Below are 10718 nucleotides of genomic sequence, written 5' to 3' on the forward strand. Positions count from 1 at the left end.
GATTCCAGCTGGTCAGCTGACAGCAAGAGGTGGCAGGTGCCGCACATAGAATCCCAGATGCTGGAGCCCCGGAGGACGGAAAACAAGCAGGAGATCAGATCCGGGCAGAGGAAGGAAGGCAGGATAATCTAGAGGACGAAGCCAGAGCCGGTGTCAAGGAAGTGCTCAGAATTCAGAACCAAATGATCAGAAGACAGAAGAGATTATGGAGGAAAATCCAGGTCACTGACAGGAAACAGCTCCAAATTCAGCAAACAGGCAGGATCCAGTCCAGAGACAGGTCTGCCTAAGAAATCAGACGGGAACAGGAGGGACAGTGGTTGAGAGGCAGAACAGGTCAGGATCAGGTAATCAGAAACACCAAGATAACGCTCAAACAGTTTCACCATTGGCTGGTGAATAGTCAGCGCTGATAACTGGAAACAGGCAGGTTAAATAGTAGCAGGAGCAGGTGGATCAGATGAATGACAAACTAGGTGGAGTAAGACAAGTGAATGAAATTAGTAATTAAGTCAATCATCATTGCCAAGATCATGACATTCTAGCACTCTTCTTACTTTTACCTGCTCTCTGTTTAACTCTTTTAAGTAGACTCCTCTTACTTCTCTGCTCTCATTCCATCTTCTTTCTATCCGTTTTCTGATCTTCTTCCTTTCTTCTTCTATCAATCTTACACTAATGTAAAACAGAAACAAACAATAATCAAAATCATTTCCAAACACATTAGTACATACAATATAAAAACTTACAATTTAATAGTTAAAATAAGACCCTTGTTTTATACACCTGTTGAAAGCTGGTAATTTTTAGATGAGATACTGGGAATATTTAGGTGGAGGAAGAAAATCTGTGACCCTTCATACATTGTGACCCAAGGATGTGCTACATCTATATCACTATAGACTTCTTTAGGTGTAGGAATGAATGCAGGGAAGTTAGGGTTAGTAGATAGCAGAGTTGTGAAGAGACTCTGACCAGACTCTTTGGTCTCACTATATGACGGGTCACAGATTTAGTTGTAACACCGGTATAATCCTCATCTATACGTTAACAGCTGCCAACTAGCTAGCTGACAAATTTTACTGCGTGCAGCAGGCTCATGCCCTCATTCCACCCTAATAACAGTCTACACACAACATTTCCCCCTCATTCATAAAACACTAAAATCTGGGACATTTTCAGGGACATCTTTAGTCGGGGACAGGTGTTCCAAAACAGGAATCGGGGACTAATTATTTTCTTGAACTATAGTGCTTAACACTGCTTACAAGGTAGTAAGGCTATTTGCCCATAGCTGGGACAGTGGTTGACGGATGCCAAGACACGTCCTCATGGTGGTGGGATTCGTCTGGTCTCGTCTCTGGGGCCCACTGTTGCTCCGAGATCCCCGGCAGTTTGGCCTGGGACAGTAAAGTACCCAGTTGACGTGTGTGGCCACGTGGAGGCACTGCTTGGAGTTCTGGGGTGGAGAGGCTATGTACCGGCAGGAGGAGAATCGCACCCTGGCTCCTCTTTTCAGCCCAAATGTAGGGACATGCCAGCTGCAGTAGCTGAATGCAGAGAGCTGCAAGCACGAAGCAGGACCTCGACACTACTGCAGGAGACGCTTCACACTCACCTATGTGCATTCATTTGCACACAGACACACACTTAATTTTTTTTTTTTTTTTTTTTTTTGCTTTTTTTTATTTTATGTGTATAATTTAATCAGTTTTTTCCAGCTTCCTTTTTCTGTTGGTTTAGGATCTGGACTGTCCCTCTGCTCTGGCAGGGTTTCCTAAGAGCGGGCTTCCTCTTCCAGAATATCTGCCTCTCTCAGCATCTCCTCCACAAACTCATCTAGCTCCATCTGGGTTACATCAGTAAATTGAATTTCTTCTGACAGGTCGTCAAGATCCATGGACGCAGGGTCTGAAGTGGTTTTCGCAGGGATGGAGTCTTTTTGGGATCTTGCCTCTTGGCGCCTGGCCATTTTTCGTTTTGGAGGACCAAGGTCATCTCTGTCTTCGAGCTCATCTGTCAGATACTCCAGCTTTCTTTTATAACTGCCCTCACACCGAGAGTCCAATTGTTGAAGGGAATTGACTTGCTGTTGGAGAGCGTCCTTCTCAGCTCTAAGGCTGTTCCTCATTTCTGTCTCTTTATCAAGCTGCTGCTCGAATGTGTCTTTTTTCCGTTTTAGAGCAAAGACGTTGGTATCATACTTATTTTTCAGTTCCTGGAACAAAACTTGAACTTTCTCCAGTTCACCTTGCAGGTTTTTCACCATCTCTGTGGATTTTTGATGCAGGGATTCAAAGTTTTGAGCCCTATTCTGATGGTTGTTCTTCTCAGCTCTGAGTTCATTAATGAGCTGCAGATCAGTCTTTGCTCTTTTCTCGTTCTCCTGTTGACATTTTTCTGCTTTCTGCTTTAGTGCAGAAATGTCTGTTTCATATCTGGACTTTAGTTCTTGGTAAGCGACCTTCATTTGCTCCAACTCAGTCTTATATTTCGTTTCATTGTTAACCTTGGAGGCGGTGGTCGCAGGGCTGAGAGTTTCTGGGTCATTAGAGCTTTGAATTTTCACCAGTTTTATTTTGGTTTCTTTGCCCTTGTTAATCAAAATGTCTTTGAGATTTCTCTGTCTTTCTAACTCCAATTTTGTATATTGGAGCTCTTCCTCCAGGGCGGCTACCTTTTGGGTCTCTTCAACCCATTTAGCTTTCTCGTTTTCCAAAAGACAGCTGAGCCTTTGGATTTCATGCTGGGAATTATTATCACGCTGCCTTTTCTTAATGCAGTGTCTCAAATCTTGTCCATCTTCAGATTCAAATTGCTGTTTTTTCTGCATTTCCAACTCAATTTTAGTTTTTTTCTAGCTCTTCCTTCAGGGTGTTTACCTTTATGTTCTCCTCAATCCATTTATCTTTCACGAATTCAAGAAGAGAGCTGAGTTGTTGGTTATCTAGGTTTTCTTCCTGGGAATGATTATCAAGCTGCTTGTTGTTAATGCAGCGTCTCAAATCTTGTCCATTGTCACGTTCATGTGGCTGTTTTTTCTGCATTTCCAACTCAAATCTAGTTTTTTTGAGAAATGAGCTGAGTTGTTGGTTATCTAGCTTTTCTTCCTGGGAATGATTATCAAGCTGCTTGTTGTTAATGCAGCGTCTCAAATCTTGTCCAGTTTCCCATCTATACGGCTGATGTCTCCTGCCACCGTTTGAGTAACGCTGCTTTTGATACGGCATTTTTACTCAAAAAACGGTTGTTAAAGGTTGGGTTAATCTCGAAAGGTTTTAATGTCGAACAGGAAAGCGCTTTGCATACGTCTGAACTCGTCCAAGGTGTAGCAAGCAATGAGAATTGGCAAAGGATTCTAAATGATGACATCACAGGGAGTGTTTTAGAATGTTTAGAATGCTGAAGTCATATTACGTCCACACAAGCCCCTCCCACTTATACACACACACACACACACACACACACATATATATATGTATATATATATATGTGTGTCTGTATGTATAAAACCATATTACAGCTTAAGATGGATTTTTTGTTTGAGAACTAAAGTCTTGAAGAATTTGGGATGTGATCAAATTAGCTTTCCACTAATTTAGATTTCAATGTTTTCAAAACAATTCACAATGCAAATCCATGACGTGAATAAAACATTATTTGACCAAATAACAGTAACCTGTAGTTAAATGATTATTTTTATCCTCTTCGAAATAGCTAGCAGCAAACAGACATTAGGATTCCATTAAATAACTTATGGTCATTATTTGGTTATTGAAATATAATGAGCATATGAGAAAAAACGTGAGCGCTAAATTCTGAAAATCTGTGAAATGTGCTGCAGTTCGGCTCTGAAATGTCAAGCACCATGCCTTATCCTTGGGTATTCTGGTGATCTGGGCCTTTTGGGCCTAACGCCACAGTGTTGTCCTCTTCCAATGTGAACCCCCCAGCAGCTTGACGGAAAGAGAAAGAAATCCCCTCTGCTGTGGTTTTTTACTGTTCTCAGCTCTGTGGGGGACGGAGGCACCGAGCCATTGGGAGGGGTCCTGTGGAGGTAGTTGGCTGAGAGGAGGAAACATGGAAATTGGTTCTCACTGTCATAAATTATTATCATGGTTTATGTCCCAACACCACAATCCTTTGCATGACAGGATGTACAGATACAGTCCACCTCAGTTTAAAGAAAATTATTTAAATGTGTTAAAAGAATTAATGCATTTTATATATTTACTAAAGTCCAGAGCAGGAACCTTTCAATTCAGTTCAGTTCAGTTTATTTCTATAGCGCCAAATCACAGCACATATGATTTCAAGGCACTTTCCAGTTCACCAGATCATCCAGTCAAATTGATTAAAAGTTTTCTATCTAAGAAAACCAGTTGATTGCATCGACTCATTCACTTGAAGGCAATCCCTCACACTAAGCATGCTTGTAGTGACTGTCGGGGGGAAAAACTCCCTTTTAACAGGAAGAAACCTCCAGCAGAACCTGGCTCAGTGTGAGCCGCCATCTGCTGAGGCCGACTGGGGTTGAAGGAGACAGAAGCAGAGATGCAAAAAGCAACTGTAAAAGGCGGCCCCATCCAGGAAACACACAGCCAGGCAGATGAGCTCCGAGCCAGCTCCCATGTCAGAGGAGGAAGAGAACACATCCAGCCATTCACAGTCAGAGATACAGGACCCCACTGGAAAACAGGCTGATCTCCAACATCTATAAACAAAGGCGTTGATGGCAGCAGCACAGCTGATATTTCTCTTCAAGATGAAGTCACAGCCAAACAGGAACAGACCAGATGTAGCTACTATGAGAAAAAGCAGAGAGGGTGTTAGGAATCCAGTTTGTGTGGGTTGTGTTTTTTCCCTCCACCACCAGGTGGCGCCTGGTTCTCGTTGGCCTTTTCACACACCTGCGGATGGTTGCCTCATTACCGGAGGACTCTTAAGCTGCTGACTGTCACTACCTTTTCCAGAGTGTTTGCCAGTTATGGGTACTCTAGCCAAGCTGAGTTTTGCTGAGTCAAACTGAGTTTTTGTCTACCTGAGTCTTAACCTTGTGTTTTTGTCTTTGCCTCTCGGCAGGAAGTCATCTTGCATACTGGATGTTTTGGACCTTCTCCCCCTGGAAGGATAGTCTGAGCTTCAACTGAGCTGGAGATTCAAACTGGAGGTTTAGATCTACTTTTCCCCAAGGATTGTTTGAGCTTCACACTGAGCAGGGGATTCATCTCCATAAGAAACCGTTCAAGTACCATAGGAAATCTAAGTGGCAGTCAGCTCTTCCATTCCTCAAGGAAACAACTTAGCCTGGGTAAACCCTGTCCTCCCTCCAACGAGCAAGTCAATTTCTGGAACAACCCACACCTACTGGATTGACAGATCGACACCTATTCTGCAAATGTGAGTCCCTTTATTCCCTTGTGCAAATCGAAGCTCAAATTTCGCACTGAGCCTGAACTAACCACAGGTACTTCCCCTTCACTTTTCAGTCCCGGTTTGCCAGTTTTCAGAGCAGCACTGGACCCATCTCTACCAGTTCTCAATAAACCTGTTAAACCTTCCCCTGGTCTCTGTGTTTGGTTTTCTGGGTGTGGGTCAGATCTTTGCATAAAATCATGACAGAGAGCATAATGTTAGAGATTGAACTAACAGATTCTGCATAGTGGGAGAATAAAGATAGAATGAAGCAGAATGATGAAAAATAGGTCCATATGTCCTCCATCAGCCTAAGCCTATAGCAGCATAACTATAGAGATAGCTCAGGATAACCTGAGCCATTCTAACTATAAGCTTTATCAAAAAGGAAAGTTTTAAGCCTACCCTTAAAAGTAGACAGGGTGTCTGCCTCACAGACTGGTAGTTGGTTGCACAGGAGAGGAGCCTGATAACTAAAATGTTCTGCCTCCCATTCTATTTTCTAGAAATTTTAGGAACCACTAGTAAACATGCAGATTAAGAGCGAAGTGCTCTGTTAGGGTCATAGGGAACTATGATATCTCTGATATAACACATAGCATGGCCATTTAAGGCTTTATATGTGAGAAGGAGGATTTTAAATTCTATTCTGCATTGAAAATCGCCTAGTGCCAAATCTAGTGACTTTTTTCTGCAACTGGAGACTTTGGCGACAACATATAAAAGCACCAAACTCTGCTCTCCTCTAGATAGGTGTAGGTTTACATAGGGACTATGGGGACAAGTTTCTACCAAAATTTTGGACCAACCTACTTGTCCCTACCAATAATTCGATGTGAACAACATGTTTAGGATTTACAATCCAGCGTTGTTGCAGCAGTCGCTTCTTTTCCTCTCGCAGCTCCTCTGCCTGGTCTTTCCTGTAATTTTTATGTAGCAGCGCATGGAACTTTGATATGCTGTTTAACTCCTCTCTCTGATTTTCCTGCCTTAAGTTCCTTCTTCTCTCTTTCTGATTATTGGTTTTCTAGTCTGTATGTATGCGCGCATGCTTGGAGCATGAAAAAAAAAGGATGCTAGAATACAGAGGTTACCAAAATGAATATTAGGCTTCGAAACTAGTCCCAATTAAAAAACTAAATACTGTTTGGACTCCTGTCTGTGTGGTTTGTGTTTTGTGTGTTTGTCTTCCTTCCTCCACCAGGCGGCGCCTGGTCCTGATTCATCTCCTCACTCACCTGCAAAGGGTTACCTCATTAACGGAGTGCTCTTAAGCTGCTGACTGCCACTACCTCGACTCCGAGTGTTTGCCAGTTTTGAGTACTCTAGCTATGGTGAGTTTGCTGAGTCAAACTGAGTTTTTGTCAACCTGAGTTTTAATCTTGTTATTTTTGTCTTTGCCTCTCAGCAGGACGTCATCCTGCAAACTGGACGTTTCGGACCTTCTCTCTCTGGAAGGATCAACTGAGCCCCAAACTGAGCTGGGGATTCAAACTGGAGGTTTGGATCCACTTTTCTCCAAGGGATCGTTTGGTTTCACACTGAGCAAGGGATTCATCTGCACCACAGTCCATTCAAGTACCACAGGAAAACGAGTGGCAGTCAGTTGATCCCTTCTCCTACAAGTAACCGCATTCTGGGTAAACCCTGTCCGCCCTCCACCGAATGAGACAAACACTGGAACACTCAACACCTACTGGAGTCTAAGAGTCTACCTAATTTCTGGAAACGTGAGTCTGCAAACCTTTTCTCCTCTTCAAGTTTGAGAATCAATTTTCCCAATGAACCTGAACTAACCGCAGTGTCTTCCCCTCATCTTTCAGTTCCGGTTGAGCAGTGTTCAGAGCAACACTAGAATCTCCACAAAACTTCTCAATAAACCTGTTAAACTTTTTCCCTGGTCTCTCTGTATTGGTTTCTCTGCATGTGGGTACGATAAAATCATAACAATATTATCTATGCTAAAAGAAGCAGGAGAGAGTTTTGCTGTCGAACTTGAGAAGTGTAAGTAACCAACGTTAGGATTTCTTTTCTAAAACTAAATATTCTGAGTTAGACAGGAGTTCTGAAAACTGCTGTTAAAATGAACAAAACCTGTAAACTATCAACATTTCTGATTCTTTTTCACCAATATTTCTTTGCTATTACTGTTCAGGTATAAATAACAGGTTTTATTTATTTTGAAGAACATAACAACATGAGAAGGATGCTAAAGATCTGCTACTTTTTGTTTTCCACATAAAAATAGTTCTATTTAATTGACTTCTAGTTCTAGAAATAGGATAAAGACAAACAGAGGAACTCTATTTACACTGATTCTATTATTCTAGATTTCCACACGGTCCATAAGTAAATTAGTATAAACATTAATGTCTGGTAAATAATGCTTGAAACTGGCTGTTTATTTGGAGTGCTATTAGATTACAGATACGATAGTGTCATATTGTCTTTTATAATTGTTAAAAGTGATTTTATATTGGAATAAACTTAGGCTCATTCTTAGTGTTGTGCTTTGTAGATGATGCCTCTAAAAAAGTCAGACACAGTCAGACAGTAAGCAATATGGGATGATGATAAAAGGTTGTGTTACACTTAATCCTTTATTATTAAAAACGCTCTTGTATAACAGAAACATTATATGATTGTAGGAGACAGATATAATGATGCAGGGCAGCCTCAGGGTGAAGCAGCTGCCCTTCAGTGCTGTATTAAGAAATGTATTTGGAATGTTACCATAAAATTAGGGCTGCAACTAATGATTATTTTTCAAATTGTTTAATCTGTCAATTAATTTTTTTTATTAATCAATTAATAATCAGATAGCCAAAAGTTCCTTAAAGAAGATTTTTTACCAAATGAAATCAGGTGAAACAGAAACGTTTCCTCTTGAAGAGTTCTGATGGAGAATATTGACAGACAAAAACTTTTTTTTTATCTTAAATGCAAAATGTTTATATTTTTTATAATCTTGGTATAATTCCTGCTCTAAGTGGGTCGCTCTGTCGGCTAAAGGTACATTTTAGTGGCCCTATACTCCAGTTAATAATTAATCAATTACTAAATTAGTTGAAGATTATTTAAATAATGGATTAATATGATTCATTGTTTCTGTCATGATGGGTTCACTGTTGTGACCCAATTATGCAGAACACCACTGAGACGGAAACTGGAGTAAAAGGTTTAACAGAGTTTATTGTCACAAGCACTGAGATAATGACTGGTTCTGGTTCAGGCCTGGGAAACTGGTTCACCTGAGTCTGCTTGAGAAACAGTTCATTTAGCGTTGCGCATAGGAGTTTGATTCTTGACAGTTTCAGATTTGTACCTTGAGGGTTCTTGATTAAAGCCTTGAGAGGGAAACTGTTGGATCTGGAGAGGATTTGATCAGCAGAGTACGTAAGCTGCTTCAGCGTCTTACTTCTTAAGAGTGAGCAGACCTTGGCTTTGAGTTTCCAGCTCTTGGTCCAGAGCTGCATGGAAGTTCAGAGAGAGGCTTCAGGTTTGGCTCAGAGGGCAGCCTCGGCAGGTTAAGCTCTTCCAGAGCTTCACAGGAGAAAAACTGGTTTCCTGGAAGACAGTGTCATGATGGGTTCACTGAAGGAGACCCAGTTATGCAGAACACCACTGACGGACACAAGGATGAAAAGTTGAACAGTTTATTAAAGCACAAAACACACAGAATGTACTGATTCTGGTTCGGGCCTGGAAACTGGTTCACTGGAGTCTGCGTGAGAGACAGCACAGTTAGTGACTGCTGACAGGGTTTGAATTCCACAGGTTCACTGATTGTACCTTGAGGGTTCTTGAGGTTAACCTTGGGAGAGTCACTGTTGGTTCTGGAGAAGGGTTTGTCAGCAGAGTCCGTTTGCTGCTTCAGCGTCTCACGTCTTAGCTTGAACAGACCTTGGCTTAGATTTCCCAGCTCTAGTCCTGAGCTGCTTGGGGGTTCTCTGTGAATCTTCAGGGTTTGGCTCAGAGGGTCGGCTCGGCAGGTTAGCTCTTCCAGAGTTCTCACAGAGGAGGCACGGGTTTCCTGGAAAACAGAGACAGTAGTTAGAATCCAGACTGGATTCAAAGTCATGGAGATACACTGAGGATCTAGGCTTTAGCGCTAACCAACTGGAACAACACTGCGGCATTGAGGCAAGGTCTGAAGACAGCTTATATAGTGGATCCTCTGATGATCTTGACGAGCTGCAGCTGTGCAGGAGGTTCCCTCAGAGGATCCACGGCGGACTCTGCTGGAGAAAGATGGGATTTCTCCAGCTCCCAACAGTACCCCCCCCTCAACGACCGCCCCTTGGCGGTCCGGAAGAGGTTGATGGGCAGGAACGCTCGTACTCATGATGAGTGCCGGATCGAGGATGTACGAGCCTGGGACCCACTGGCGATCCTCCGGTCCGTAGCCCTCCCAGTCGACGAGGTATTGCCATCCGCGACCTCGTCGACGGGAGTCCACGATGCGGCGCACTGTGAAGGCCGGATGGCCATCGACCTCCAGGGCGGGTGGTGGGGAGTCGGACGGTGGGCACAGAGGGCTCGAAGAGACAGGCTTGATCTGGGACACGTGGAAAGTGGGGTGGATCCGGAGGGACTGAGGTAACTGGAGACGAACAGCTGAGGGGTTGATGACTCGAGAGATCCTAAAGGGTCCGATGAATCTCAGGGAGAGTTTTCGAGACATCCCCTTGAGGGGGATGTCACGAGTGGAGAGCCACACCTCCTGGCCCTCAGAGTACTCGGGGGCGGGACGTCGCTTGGCGTCGGCGAAACGTTTTGCAGATGCTGATGACTGATTGAGAGTGGCGATGGTTTCCCTCCAAATCCTCTGGCAACGGCGAATGTGATGATTGACGGACAGCACCGATATCTCTCTCTCATCTGCGGGGAAAAGAGGTGGTTGATATCCGAGACTGACCTGAAATGGGGACTGTCCAGTGGATGCAGAACGGAGGGAGTTGTGAGCATATTTAATCCATGGGAGAAATTGGCTCCAGTCCACGGGATTATTAGACGTGAGGCAGCGAAGGGTGGTTTCCAACTGTTGGTTCATGCGCTCGGTCTGACCATTCGATTGGGGGTGGTAACCTGAGGTGAGAGAGGGTTTGCAGCCGAGAGCAGAACAGAAAGCTTTCCATACCTGGGAGATAAATTGGGGACCTCTGTCCGAGAGAATCTCTTGGGGGATGCCATGAAGCCGGAAAACATGTTTAATGAGAATCTGAGCTGTCTGGAAGGCCGTGGGAAGTTTTCTGAGGGGAACTAAATGGCAGGATTTCGAGAAACGGTCAACAATGGTGAGT

The sequence above is a fragment of the Cyprinodon tularosa genome, unplaced genomic scaffold, assembly GCF_016077235.1.
Source record: "Cyprinodon tularosa strain WSP-4 unplaced genomic scaffold, ASM1607723v1 ctg78, whole genome shotgun sequence".
In the NCBI taxonomy this organism is placed as follows: domain Eukaryota; kingdom Metazoa; phylum Chordata; class Actinopteri; order Cyprinodontiformes; family Cyprinodontidae; genus Cyprinodon; species Cyprinodon tularosa.